Genomic DNA, 14,619 nt, shown 5'->3' with positions numbered 1-14,619 from the left:
CCAGAAGAAGAAGAGTGAGAGAAAGGGGCAGAAGGTTTATTTGAACAACTTATAGCTGAGAACTTCCCTCTTCTGGGGAAGGAAACAGGCATCCAAGTCCTGGCGGCACCGAGAATTCCCTTCCAAATCAACAAAACCAGGTCAACACCACGACATGTCAAAGCGAAACCGGAAAAATACAAAGATCAAGAGAGAATTCTGAAAGCAGCTAGGGACAAACGGGGCTTAATCTACAAGGGAAGACACATAAGGGTAGCAGCAGACCTGTCCAATGAAACTTGGCAGGGCAGAAGGGAGGGGTAGGAAACGGTCAATGTGCTGAATGGGAACATATGCAGCAAAGAATCCTTTCCCCAGCAAGGCTGTCATATGAATAGAAAGAGAGAGAAAGGCTTTCCCAAACAAAACCTAATGGAGTTCATGACCACTAAACCAACCCTGCAGGAGATCCTAAGGGGCGACTCTGTGAGTGGAAAGCAGCAGAGACTACAAAGGACCAGAGGCCTCACCAAAAGCATGAAACCTTCAGATAACACAATGACATTAAATCCATATCTTTAACTAATCACTCTGAATGTCAATGGACTCAATGCCCCAATCAAAAGACACAGGGAATCCGAATGGATAAAACACAAAGCAAAACCAAAGAACAAGATCCATCTATATGCTGTCAACAAGACACTGATTTTAGACCCCAGGACACCTCAGAGTCAAAGTGAAGGTATGGGGAACCACCTATCATGCTACTAGAAGTCAAAAGAAAGCTGGAGTCGCCATACTTCCACCAGACAGACTAGATTTTAAACCAAAGATGGTAGTAACAGATTCAGAAGGGTGTTTTATCACAATTAAGGGGTCTATCCATCAAGAGGAGCTAACAATTGTAAATGTTTATGTCCCCAAAGTGAAAGGCCCACATATATGGATCGATGAATCACAAACATGAATAAATGTATACATACAAATACCATGATTGTAGACGACTTTAAGACTCCACGCACGGCAATAGGCGGGTCGTCAAGGCAGAAAATCAGTAAGGAAACACAGATCCAACGTGTCATTGGACCAGATGTATTCAGATATACATACATATATATAGGCCTTCATATATACATTTATATACCTGGATATCAACACCGATATATTGAGATCTTTGCATCCAACAGCAGTAGAATGCACATTCTTCTTAAGTGCACATAGAACATTCTCCAATATAAGTGACATCCTGGGTCATAAAACAGCCCTCCACAAATATAAAAGGACTGAGATCGTACCTTGCATAGGTTTCAGATCACAACAGTGAGCACTTGCTCATTCTTTCTCTCTCTCCCTCTCTTTCCAAGAGAAATACAAACATTACAAAAACATTTAGCTCAGCTCCTTCCAAGAAAGAGAAGAAAAGAATAATAAACCTTGTGGGGCAATGAGTCATGGATGAAAACCACACACAGACAGTAGAATTCCATAACCAATATGTTGACAATGGAGTTGACAGAAAGTGATGTACTAAAAGAACAGACACTAAAGAAAGGTTTTCTGCAAGGAAACAGGGTAGGGTAAACCATTAAAAAAAAGCATGGTGGGGGGAACACGTAGGTGGCTCAGTCAGTTCAGCGTCCAACTTCAGCTCATGAGTCATGATCTCACGGTTTGTGGGTTTGAGCCCCACATTGAGCTCTGTGTTGACAGCTCGGAGCCTGGAGCCTGCTTTGGATTCTGTGTCTCCCTCTGTCTATGCCCCTACCCCGCTTGCACTCTCTCTCTCTCTCGCTCCAAAATAAATAAACTTTAAAAAAATAAAAAAAATACCTTAAAGAGCATGGGGGGAGAAGAGGAAAAAAGGAAAAAAAATATAAGACATGACCAATCAATCAAGCATGAGCTTAAGACAAGGAAGAAAAGGAGAAATGCGAGCCAAGTAAGGTAAGTGGAAACAACATACATTTTTCAACATGTACGTAAGTAGGACTGGGAATAAACTATGAACAATAGTCTCTTTTAAACCTTTTAAAGATATATATATATATATATATATATATATATATATATATAATGTATACGTAAAACAGAGGCTTTGATTCACAGTATATCCCTAATAATACTGACTTTTATCACTCTACAGTTATCTGGTTATATATACTGTAATAAAGAATTTAAGTTTTTTCACTATAAAACAAATTGTTCAATTACTGGCATCTATGGCTTCCTAAAAGCTATCAACTCTTACTAGACTAACAAAAGAACAGAAAAAGAGAGGTTCCTAACACATCAACTTTCACTATGGAGAAAGAATTGGGAATGAGAATTCTAGGAAGAAATGTGAACCTTCAAAGGACGTATGTAATGGGACACAGATGGGGTTGAAAAAACAAAGGCTGAGGACTTTTTCTCTGCAATTCTAAGCTCACAATGGGAGGATACTAAAAATACACGGTAACCTTCTTTCGTATGTAACTCCTGATTTTCTCAATAGAATCCCTTTGCGTTTATACGTATTAAACACTAAACGGAATATAAACTGAAGCCTTACTTTTTAAATTCACATATTTAATTGTGATATATCATGCATATTTCATTACTTTTCAAATTCCATTCTATGGAATTCCATTTCCCTACTCATTTATTCACATTCAACAAATATGATATTGCTTCTTCCAAGCAAGACTTTATTCCAGGAGCTCCAGGAGTCAAACAAGTATGTTTCCTAACCTCCAGTAGCTTATAATGATTTAGGGGCTTTGAAATGAATATTTAACTAAATATCAGATGTCTGAAACTTTAAATTTTAGAATCTGACACAAGGAGTAGGAAGGGATATTTTTAAAAGCTAGAATATGAAAGATTTCTGAAATTAGAAATTTGACAACTTGGCTATGAAGAGCCTCTGCTCATAGAGCTACTCTTTTCAACAAAATACGTATTCTTCAGGGAGATGCACAATCTTAACTTACTCTTCATGGAGTTATTTCAAAAATACAGGGGAACACCTTTGTAAGGTAAATGTTGAGAAATAATGCAAACATCTAAATTTCTACATTTTCTAATACTATTTTAGTCTAAATATAGAACAAAGGATAGAGACCAAGGAAAATCCTGTATCTCACCAAAATAAAACTTGCCCGGGGCGGGGCCACGTACAATAGATACTTGGATCCAATAAGATTTCATTTAGGCCTGAGTATGATCAGTCATGTTACTTTCACGGTAAGAATCCTTATCCTTAACCAAATGTCATATTTCCTCCATTATGGGAAAGATTTTCCCAATATAATTTTACTGTCATTATATATTTTCCAGCCCATTCTTTTCTCAGCCTCCACCTCTAGGATTTACCAAAGTAAAACAAAACAAAACAAAAAATTCAACACGTCATGTATCTGTAAAGGGGTTTGTTGTTGCTAACTTTCCATTACACACATAAAATGATGATACACAGGCTTTTAAATTTTAAGAGTAAATAATGGAGAAAACTAAATTCAGAGCAGGAAGTGAGTTTCACAGGTGGGTACTTTACCTTGGTACCGAAATCTAAGCCTTGGCTAGGTGATGTAGGCCATGAATCATCAGGACCAGGTTTGTCGGAAAGTCTTTAGAGCAAAAATATACAACAAAAACATGTTCATTTATTTAAAAACAAAATTTCAAAAATTAAGGGAAAGCTCAGCTATCTGTTTATTCAACGAAGTTTCTTGGTATAATTAAAAGTTGGCCTCTGGTTTTTTCATTAAGTTTTATTTGCATTCCAGTAATAGGAACATCCAGTGTTATATTAGTTTATTAATATAGTGATTCACCAACTCCATACTCACCCCGTGCTCATCATGACAAGGGCACTTCTTCATCCCCATCACCTCCTTCACCCCTCCCACCACTCACCTCCTCTCTGGAAACCATCTGTTTGGTCTCGGCAGTTAAGAGCCTGTTTCTTGGTTTGTCTCTCCCCTTTTTTTCCTCCCTTTGCTCACTCCTTGTTTCTTAAGTGCTACATGAGTAAAATCATATGGTAGTTGTCTTTCCCAGACTTTCCTTACCATACTACTCTCAGACTCCATCCAGGTGAGCAAATGGCAAGATTTCATTGTTTTATGGTTGAGTAATATTCCAGAGTGTGTGTGTTGTGTATGCATATACATATACACACACAAACATAAATATAGGACTTCTTCTTCGTTCACTCATTTGTCAATGGACGCTTGAGATGGCTATTGGAAATAATGCTGCAATAAACACAGGGGTGCGTGTGTCCCATGGAATTCGTGTTTTTGTATTCTGTTGGGTAGTATCCAGTAGTGCAATTACTGGATCATAGGATAGTTCTGTTTTTAAGTTTTTGAGGAACCTCCATACTGTTTTCCACAGGGGCCGCACCCATTTGCATTTCCACCAACAGTGCAAAAGGTTTCCTTTGTCTCCACATCCTCGCAGACACTTGCTTCTTGTGTCCTGGAGTTTAGCCATTCTGACAGGTGTGATGTGGTATCTCGTTGTAGTTTTGGGGAGCATCTTTTCATGTGTCTGTTGACCATCTGTATGTTCTTTGGAAAAATGTCTGGTCATGTCTTCTGCTCACTTGTAAACTGGGCTTTTTTGGAGTGGGGGATGTTGACTTGTATCAATGTTTTATACATTGTGGATACTACCCCTTTACTGGATTTGCAAAACATTTGCAAACATGTTCTCCCATCCCAGAGGTTGCCTTTTAGTTTTGACGGTTTCCTTCACTGTGCAAAAGCTTTGTAGGTTGATGTAGTCCCCATAGTTTGTTCTTGCTTTATGTCCCTTGGCTCAGGAGACAGAACTAGTAAAATGTTGCTACAACCAAAGTCAGAGAAATGACGGCCTGTGCTCTCTTCAAGGATTTTTTTTTTATGGTTTCAAGTCTCACACTTAGGTCTTTAATACATTTTATTTGTGTGTATGGTAAAGAAATTGCTCCAGGTTCATTCTTTGCATGTGGCTTGTCCACTCTTCCCAACACCATTTGGTGAAGAGACGGCCTTTTCCCCACTGCATAGTCTTTCCTGTTTGTGGAAGATGAACTGACCATACAGTGGTGGATTTAGTTCTGGGTTTTCGGTTCTAGTCCATTGAGCTATGTGGCTACTTTTTACGCCAGTACCCACTATACTGTTTCGATTACTACAGCTTTGGAATAAAATTGAAATCTGAGATTACGATACCTCCAGGTTTCCTCTTTTGCAATATTGCTTTGGCCAGTCAAGGTCTTTGTGGTTCTATACAATGTTTAGGATTGATTGTCTAGCTCTGTGACAAATGCTGTTGGTACGCTGACAGGGATTGCGTTACATCTGTAGATTGCTTTGGGTAGTGTAGACACTTTCATAAAAAGTATTCTTCCCATCAATGAGCATCGGATGTCTTTCTCTTTCCGTCACCTTCAATTTCTTTCATCAGTGTTTTACGGTTTCCAGAGTACAGGTCTTTCAAAATTTGGACCCCGTTTTAAAAAAGCTTTCAGTTCTCTATTTTGCCTCCACCTCTCCTAACCTGTGAAATCTCCAGGAAAGACCCAGTCTGAGTTTCCATGACCAAGGGTGACAGGCAGGCAATTCTCTGAAATGGTTGAAAATTAAATCTATAAACGTTACCACAATGACTTCTCACCTCACATCTGTCAGAATGACTCAGTTTCAACACACAGGAAACAACAAGGGTTGCTCAGGGTGTGGAGAAAAAACAACCCTTGTGCACTGGTCATGGGATGTAAATTGGTATCGCCACAGTGAAAGCCAGTACAGAGGGGCCTCAACAAATTAAAAATAAATACCATGGGATCCAGTAATTCCACTAGTGGGTATTTATGTACCCAAGGGAAATGGAAATACTAATTTGAAAAGATATATGCACTCCTATCGTTATTGCAGCATTATTTACAACAGACAACATATGGAAGCAACCCAATTGTCCACCAGTACATGAACAGACCACACACACACAAACGCATACACACACACACACACACACACACACACACAATGGAATATTATGCAGCTATAAAACAGAATGAGATCTTGCCACGTGCAACATCATGGATATACCTTGACGTAGGAGGCTAAGTGAAATAAGTCAGTCAGAGAAAGACAAATCCTATATGATTTCACTTCTATGTAGAATCCAAAAAGGGGAACAAATGAACAAACAGAGAAAAAGCAGAAACAGGCCCATAAATGCAGAGAATTGACTGTTGCCAGAAGGGAGGGCCGGTGGGGGGGATGGACAAAATGGGTGACGGGGAGAGGGAAGTTCAGGGTTCCAGTTATAGAATGAATAAATCACAAGGCTCAAAGGTACAGCATAGGGAATCTAGTCAGTGGTATCGTAACAGCACCACACATTAACAGATGGGAGCTACGCTTATGGCGAACATCGTGGAACATCCAGAGTTGTTGCATCACATATTACACTGTGTGTCAGGAAGACCTCCGTTTAAGTAAACGTATCAAAGTTTAGGTTTCTATGTTATGAGTGGTAGTACTAACTAGAGATTAAAAGATTAAAACTTCCCAAGGCCAACTGTGTTCCTCCACTGGTCTTGCCTTATTTAGGTCCATAATAACTAGCAAGACCTTCCAAGCCTTCAGGGAGAGACACTGTGATCAAAATGGTCCTGGTAGTTGTGCCTCTATTTCTCTATATGCTGCCTGAATATTTTCTTCCCTATGAGCTCCCACTCCTACATCACTCTTCGGCACGGTTCAGTGGCATTCTCCAACCTTTCAATCTTTAGCCTATGAAGGCACAGACTCGTACAAGAATGGGCTCAAATGACCGAGGGTAGGAGCCACATCCTGCTCCCGGAGAACATGTTAATTGGGAGTCTCAGTCATCCACACAGTCACCTCAACATAGGCATGTTATCACCTATCCAGATGAAGCTCCCTAACTGATTTGACAAGTCAGCCCTAGCTGTGCCCAGCCCTACAGGTACATGGGAAGGGCATCACAGATTTAGGAAAAGAGGTGGAGTGAGAGACACCTTGCCTTGGGCCATACATCTCTGATGTTCAGAATCTCCACCCCCCACCCCCAATTCCTTCAGAGGATCTAAGCCATCCTCCCTAAGTTGGGGTGGAAGTAGACGACATCATATTTCTACTTGCTGTAAACAGACTCTTCCCAGCAGCTCAAATGATTTTTAATCTCTCTCATCAGAAAATCTGAAGTATGCTCGCACCTTCAATGAACCCAACACACACAAAACCAGAAACCTGGTCAGGACCCTCTTGAACACTCTGGTTGAATATGCCTTTCTACACAACTCCCCAAATCCTGGGTCCTTCATTCCTGTCTTTCACCTTTATCTCACTTGGCAAAAACCCCCATATTCTGACGTCTCTTCTAAAACTCTTATTCCTATCCAACTCAGTGTTGTTCTTCTTGAAACCTGCTCTCCTCTGCTAATTCGATTCTTACTCTCCTTCATTGTATTCATTAGACACACTCTCCAGCTTTCTATTTTTAAAACATTTGCCTGCACAATGAAGACAAAAAACAAAGAAGGAAAGGAAAGAAAGAAACGAAGAAAATAACCCAAACTGAAATCTCATTTCTGTCACTTATCATATCCAAATAGGTCACTTCGATCTCTTTTGAGTTTCAAATTCTCCATGGAAACAACCATTGGGCAAGGAGGTTAAACAGAGGTTGAAGTACCAGAGGGTATTTTGATGAATTAATCTCTGAGGTTCCCTAAATCGTGAGATTCTAAGTGCTTTTCATTTGGCCTCTGGAAAAATGGAGAGTCCTTCGCTAGCAGAAGTGGAAAAATTAATGGAAAAAAAAAATACCAAGAAAACCAGAGAAGAAAGTAAAAAGGCAAAAACACAGTACAGAAAAGTCATGTGGAAACACATCTCCAAACAAAGAAAAAGCTTCCTAGAACTAGTCAAGGGTACTAGCCCAAAGGGAAACCAGACTGGGAACATAGGCAACAGAGAATCATATAGCAAAATCCTCGAAAGAGAGGCTGAATTTAATTAACGTAACATGGTCTACAACTAGATACCCTTCCCTTACAGAAAAATCATTTGTCTTAAAAGAGGAGATATCACCACATCTAAGGCGCTGCCTGACGAGATCTTGCTTATTATGTAAAAGCCGTGACACCATGGCCATAGCTGACATCCACCCTAAAATCTCTGATGGCAAAAACAAGGGACTAGTTACCACTGCACTAATGACTTTTGTTAGCACTAGTGGTCAAATATATAAGGGCAAATGCTTGGACTAACCTGGATTCTTAAGAAAACCCTCAATTAGAGTTCCGACATCCTTACCTTTGACATTCTGAGTTGATCTGCACTAGGATCTGTATCTTCATCTCAGAGCTGCTGAGGAACCAGAGAATGGATGTGGAAGCTTCACGGGCTGACGGGCAAAGCCCTCAGCTACCCATTAACTATGGAATCATGGGGCGAGTAATCCACCTCCCTGAACCGCATTTGCCAAAGAAATAAAAAGTAGGCTACAATAACACAGCTACTTTGCAAAGCTATGCAGTGACTATATAACTGAACAGATGTTACCCATAAGATATAGTGTCTAGTCCAGGGTAGAACACTCAACAACTGCTTTTGTTCTCTGCGTTCCCTTAGGAAACACATAATTTTCACTTCATTCATTTCATTTCCTTTCCTTTCCATTTCATTTCATTTCATTCCTTTATACTTTGAGAGTGAGTGCACACAGAAAGAGGGGAAGATAGCCCATGGAGCCTGTCAGCACAAAACCCGATGTGGGGCTTGAACTCACAAACCTGAGTGGAAATCAAGAGTCACACCCTTAACCGACTGAGCCCCCCAGGTACCCCAACAAATGTCATTTTTACAAATCCATAAAAATCCTACCTGGTTATAGAGTCTTCCTCAGCATTCTTATCTCCTCCTAGAGAAGAAAGCAAAATACATGTTAAATCCACAATCGAAAAATAGAGGAAATTACAAGTGTACGGCTTATGATTTGTTAAAAAGTATTCCTTTGGGACCACACCTGGAAACCACACTACACTGAATGGTAATTATACGATTGGTAGGGTTCAAACACTAAGAAATTTACTTTCTCCTCCTTATTGACCAAAAGCAAGAATAGGTTTTATCAGAATTTGACACCTACAGGTGAACCGATGTTTCCAATGACCATCACTGACCGACTCTATGACACTGGAGAAAAATGGTATCGTTAGGAGAATGATGATCGTAAGCTGACAATGTCAAACTGAAACTAGCATGATTTTTCTGGACTTCCACTACTAGAGGAGTTAAAAGACAGTATCTTTATTTGGCTCTAACACGGCAGAACTTCCCCAGCCTTCAGTAGAGCCTGTTCACTTTTAGGATGAAACACTGCCTCACAACGTGTGCTCTATAGCTATTGTCCTTTGCAGCATGGCCACACCATAGCAAACACACTCTCCCTGACCTTATTTCCAATGGCAAGGTAAGTAAGAAGGATTTGGCATACCACTTTGATAAAGTTCTAACCTCTTGGGACTGTCTCCTTCCATTGCTAGAGAGTCTATCTACACCCACCGCACATCACAGAGGAGGATGATCCCAATGTGAGTGCTATGTAGTGGTTCACGATGTCATTTTTCTCAACCCTCCCCATTAGGTGACACACATCTAGAGAAATCATGCTTTTTTTCATGGAAGGTATAGGTCATCAGATCCTCTACTGAAGAGCAACAAAACAAAACAAAGGGCAAAGAATGTCTTGAATGCCGACCTTCAATTACCAGGGAATTTTAACTTTCTAAACATTCAAAGATATCCACTGTATGATTCTAACTATATGGCACTCTGGAAAGAGCAAGGCTATGGAGGTAAGGGTTGGGGTGAATGTAGGGATAAAGGGGCACAGCACAGAGGACTTTTAAGGCAGTGAAACTCTTTCACACGATACCACAAAGGTGGATTCACATCATTACACATTTGTAAAAACTCATAGAATGTAGAACACCAAGGAGGAACACTAATGCAAATTAGAGACTGGGCCTCAAAATGAAGAGTTAGTGTCCATACAAAATGCACCACTGTTCTCAGGGTGCCTGGGTGGCTCAGTTGGTTCAGCGTCCAAGTCTGGATCTGAGCTCAGGTCATGATCTCACAGTTCATGGGATCAAGTCCTACATCAGGCTCTGTCCTGACAGCGCAGGATTCTTTCCCCCCTCTCCCCTGCCCCTTTGCTGCTCACACACATGCATGCTCTCTTGCTCAAAACTAAACCAAGGAACTGAAACAAATATACTACTAAAAATGGACCACTGTCGTGCAAGATGTTGACAACAGGGGAGGCTAGGTGTGTACAGGGGTATGGTATATGGAGACTCTGTACTTTCGATTATATTTTGCTGTGAACTCAAAACTTCTGTAAAAATAAGGCTTATTAAATGTATAAAACAACACCAACAACAAAACATCGTATCCATTGAAGCTACTCTTAGCATATATTAACGCATGATACAGTCACCTTGAAAATTAAGACAGAGATCAAAGTAACACAATAGGCGGACTGTCTCCTATATGGAAGTATACGAAAGTACATACAGCAAAATACAAAAATACCAAAGTTATTTGTATACTTAGGCAAGAAAACAATTGGTGAATATGATCAAATATCTTGTAACTATAAACAGGGATTCAGGGGCGTCTGGGTGGCGCAGTCGGTTAAGCGTCCGACTTCAGCCAGGTCATGATCTCGCGGTCCGTGAGTTCGAGCCCCGTGTCAGGCTCTGGGCTGATGGCTCAGAGCCTGGAGCCTGTTTCCCATTCTGTGTCTCCCTCTCTCTCTGCCCCTCCCCCGTTCATGCTCTGTCTCTCTCTGTCCCAAAAATAAATTAAAAAAACGTTGAAAAAAAAAATTTAAACAGGGATTCAGCACTATATGAATCAAACCTGGGTTTTCCATATAATTAAGAGATTTTATTCTAATTTTAAGTCGAAAATCATTATATTTACCATATGTAAGAATCATAATGAAAGCTTAGCCACATAAAAAAAGATTATAATGAACTAACATTGCCCTAGTAATTTTTGTGCAAATACCTACTTCATATGGATGATGAAACTGAAACCAGTACCATGGTAACCATCATATTACTTGCTAGTACAATAAAATCTTAGGACAGCACCAAAAATTAAGTCAGGGCTATAATTCCTATGCAGAACAGGTTTCATCCAGCGGGCCAAAGAGGGCTACCCTCAGAACATCCTACTTGAATGACTGGCCCTTGGTGGTTCCCTGGGATCTTGGATTTCAGGAGGGTTCCCACCATTCCCTAGCTGGTTAAGAGTCGCTCACTCTGCCTAAGTGCTGGTACAATCAATGTGCTTCAGGCCGCACACTTGATTTCCTTCTGGAAACCTGGAATTTGGGGACATGCTAAGGAGAAGATGGCTATGTGATTAGCATTTGATGAAACCTCGGGCACTGAGTATCCATAAGCCTCGTACTGGCAGACAACATTTCACTTGTGCTGTTCTAATTTCATGCTGGAGGAATTCAGCACATCCTACTAACTCCATAGAGAAAGGATTCCTGGAAGCCTGCGCTTGGCCTCCTCTGGACTTCACCCCATGCACGCTATTGCTCGGTGCAGATTGGACTTTCCAGCCTGTCCCCATACCAAACCACAGGCACGAGTACAAGTATATGCTGAGGTCTGTGAGCTCTTCTAGTCAATAATCAAATCTGGGTGTCGTTAGGGTGCCTCCAACACAATTGAGTTATACGAAATCTTTATTATTTGGGTTGATGTCTTACACGTGGTTACAGTCAGAAGGTTATGTCACAGAATACCTTTCCTGGAAACTCTTTTTCTTGGTATTTGCCTTGAAAAGTCCTACATTCCTATATATCCATTTGAAGAAAGGTTTAAAAGGAATAGATGAAATCTTGATGTCAGAAAGCGTGCAACAAGCAACAATCCTATTTTACTCAGAAAAAAAAAAAAAAGAGAATCCTGGTGGTTGCCACTATGTTCTACCATATACACGTTCCTCTCAAATACGAAAAATCAGTTAACTTTCTCCCACACACGAGGACTTAGTTCATTTTTTCTGGCAGATAGGAATCAAGAGAAGTAACAGGGATTGTTCTAGAAGAAACACAACTATCAGACCCAGTATAAAAACATACTACTGATTATAGTTTTTTGTTTGTTTGTTTCCTTTCCTTAATTTCTTAGAAAATTAAAACATAGTTCACCTATTAAAGGCAGTTGTTGCCAAGATAATCAAAAGTCATAATTACTGTGTCCTCATTCCTGCTGCTCTCCTCTGTTCATCTGATAAAGTCCTACTCATTCTTCATGTCCAATTTAAATGCCTGCACACAACCTGGAAACCTCTGAATCTCCTGAGAGTTCTCTCTCACCCTCTAACTTTTCATATTCAGGAATCACAAATTCGTATTAAGTACACTGTTTCGGTCTCTGCTTTATCTTTCCCCTGCCACTGCCCTAGTCAAACATGAGTTCTTAACTGAGGATTTTCGCAGGGAAAAAAAAAGGCACCAAATATTATTCTTATTTCTTAAATGATTAAAAAACGTTAACCAAAACAAATGAGAAAGACACAAGGCCCAGAAAAAAAATTAATGGAATAAATTGAACCCCCTGACGTTTTCAATCTACACAGCTGAAAGTTTCATAATGGTCTAATACTAGGCTAAGAAAACAGGAGCTTCCTTTGCCTCCCAGTCTCTTTATGTGGTTTCCTATAACCTATCCTCCATATGAGGCTTCAGCAAACTACGGCCACAGGCCAAATCCTACCTGCCATCTGGTTCTGTAAGCAGTGTTTTATTGGGGCATAGTCCCATGTCTTCGCTTACATACTGCTATGGCTGCTTTCACACTACAAGGGCAGAGCTGAGAGACCACATCACCTAAAATATTCACTGGCTCTTTAGGAAAAAGGCTTGGTGATCTGTATTTTATGCATCAACCAGAGTGTCCTAACTCAAATCTAATCTTATTAGTCTTCTGCTTCAAATTCTCCAAAATCCCTGCATCAAATACTGCTGGCTCCCTCCCTAAGAGCCATTCCATAGTCTTCATTCTTGCTAGAGAATCACAACTTTATTTGGATATTTATGGTCTCCATACACAAAGAAGGTGGCCTCACCCTGGCTTCAAAAAGAGAAAGGATTATTCTAAGCTAATCACAGTACCGGATTTACCAGGTACCCATTGAGGAATGAGTGTGTGACCTAACCTAGTCTTTAAAATGTTAGAGGAAGTCTACTGCAAGCCTCTTCCTTGTGAAAAGAAACACCTAAAGAAAAGCAGTCCTTCCCACCCACTGGATGTTGCCATGCGAGAATATGATACCTGGAGCCGTTGCTAATTAGCCACCCCCGAAAGGAGAAATAAAAATACCACCAGCTCCAAAACTGAACAAGAGACCACTGGCATCCTGAGGACATCACTGAACCATCAAAACATGTCTGGTTCCTACTGTTTTAGTCACTGTTAGACGTCACCCATCATTTGCCGCTAAAAGCATTCTACCGGAGAAATTTCCCAAGGCCTATCGGGTAAGATCTACTCCTTTCTATGGCACTAAGAAACTTCCATAAGCTTGTCCTACCTAGGTATTCACCCCATTCCCAACCATTGTCATAGCAACACGTTTTCTACCAGCAAAACCCAGCTGCTCATAAATCCTGCTAAGGTCACTCGTACACCTCGCCTCTGCACTTGCATGTGTACTCCGCCAAGCACGTAATCGGACAGTTTACAAACACTTGTCAACACACAACGTTGGTCCTTCTGCCTCTCTACCTGGAAAACCGAATTACTCACTCTGCACGCTTACCGTAGATTCTACCCAGTCTTTGAAACTCGGATTCCTCACACGGGAACTTACGTAACTGGAACAATGCCAATACAAAATAACAATGATCATTATAAGCTCTACGAGACTCTGGCACCTAGTAGCACTAAATAGAGTAAATATACAAAGGACGGTGCTAAGCAACAAACTCCTGGGGTGCAGGGACTGTTTTTGAATGTTTGTATGCTACAACACAGGATAACACTTAGTAGCTAACAGGCACTTAAGAATTACTTGTGAAGTGAACAAATGGACATGAATGAAAATAAATTCCTTTGAAAATTACTTTTAAAAACCACAGAAACTTTTCCGTTTCAAAAACCGCAGGGACAGCTCTATTCTGTTATGAGCACCTTAACGATCCAAACGCTGTCTGCTCGATCTTTGGATCGATCTTTGGAAGCCCCCTCCCCCAGGATCGCGCCCCGAGCCCCCGCCCCCGCCTCCGGCACCCACCTCCTTCTTGACGGTGCGCAGCAGCCTCTGTCCGAGGGTCCCCTCTGTGGGACGAGACGAGGGGGCACACAGGTCAGCCCAGCGCTGGGGACGGGGGCCGGGGCCGGGGCTGCCGTCCCGCCGCCCGCTCGCCCTCCGCCCGCTTAGCTGCGGCGCCGGAGGCCATGGCCGCGCTCGCTGCGTTCAAGCCCAGGCGGCGGCTGGTGCCTGCTCTCTGGCTGCGCAGCGTCAGCCGCGTTCGGCGGGGCCGAGCGTCCGGTTACGTCAGGCCGCGCCGCGCCGCCGCCCACGGCGCTTCCGGTTAGGA

The 14,619-nt window shown here is 41.4% G+C and overlaps 1 long non-coding RNA gene across 1 annotated transcript in view; it reads right to left on the bottom strand.

Annotated features, from left to right (window-relative positions):
• The window catches only part of LOC116737749, a 49,293-nt gene extending 34,768 nt beyond the window's left edge, over positions 1 to 14,525 (bottom strand). The window contains exons 1-3 of the long non-coding RNA XR_004908376.1: positions 14,313 to 14,525; positions 8,868 to 8,904; positions 3,515 to 3,587 (exon numbers count right to left, since the gene is read on the bottom strand). This is a non-coding gene — a long non-coding RNA (uncharacterized LOC116737749). The remainder of the gene's footprint in view (positions 1 to 3,514; positions 3,588 to 8,867; positions 8,905 to 14,312) is intronic.
• Positions 14,526 to 14,619: the final 94 nt, after the last annotated feature.

This window comes from Lynx canadensis, chromosome F1 (assembly GCF_007474595.2).
Source record: "Lynx canadensis isolate LIC74 chromosome F1, mLynCan4.pri.v2, whole genome shotgun sequence".
NCBI lineage: Eukaryota > Metazoa > Chordata > Mammalia > Carnivora > Felidae > Lynx > Lynx canadensis.
Note: the sequence above shows the minus strand (reverse complement) of the source record. Positions and strands in the feature narration are given on the sequence as shown.